The sequence below is a fragment of the Ixodes scapularis genome, unplaced genomic scaffold (assembly GCF_016920785.2).
Source record: "Ixodes scapularis isolate PalLabHiFi unplaced genomic scaffold, ASM1692078v2 PGA_scaffold4__175_contigs__length_147842914, whole genome shotgun sequence".
Lineage (NCBI taxonomy): Eukaryota > Metazoa > Arthropoda > Arachnida > Ixodida > Ixodidae > Ixodes > Ixodes scapularis.
In genome coordinates, this window is record NW_024609879.1 from 110,556,846 (window position 1) to 110,557,683 (window position 838).

Genomic DNA, 838 nt, shown 5'->3' on the forward strand with positions numbered 1-838 from the left:
ACTTACCCACAGCAAGAGATAAGTGAATATTGCTGACTGGCAGTGGCGTCGGTACAGGTTGGGCAGGGGGTGGGTAATCGCTACTCTAGATATTTCAGAAATTTAATGGAAACAATGCGGGGGGAGGGGGCAGCAAATCACTCTTTTTCCTCCCTCCCTCCCCCCTACCACTGTCGCCCCCATCTTCCGAATAGTTCCGACGCCTGTGCTGACTGGGAATGACAGTCGAATTTGGTTAATCGCTCCTTCCTACGATCACAAATTTTGCAAGCCACAGAATTTAAAACTAGCACTTTTCAACTTTTTTTTCTTATTGCACTCCAAAAATTAGCTTCTTATTTTCACCAAATTTTTTTTTTATTTTTTGGGTGGGCTATCTTAAGATATTGAGGTACATTAAAAATAACCGAGCTTAGAAGTGGACAAGTGGAAGCGTGGGAACTTTCACGAGTTCAGCTCGGTTGCCGTCTAAGCATGGTGCAACAGTAGTGAAAGGCTTGGGGAAATTATCCTATATTCGATTCTAAACTATTCGGTCAAAAGCACTATTCGCTTTAAACTCAAAATCCGCTATTCACACATGACAAGCGCAAGGACAATGAGTGCGTGAAATGTAAGCCCAATGCCCCTGCACAGATCGCATGTTTTTAGCATAATCATATTCCGAGCTTTGTCATTTGCTGGATTCTCGTATTGTTCGCCGCGATTCGTTGTCTCTTATTCCGCGGGAAAGAGAACTCTCGAGCCTTTTCTTTTTTTTAAGCACACAGCTACATTGAAGCATTTATTTTGCGACTAATTTTTCACACAGTCACCCGAGAATAACAGTGATCGGTCA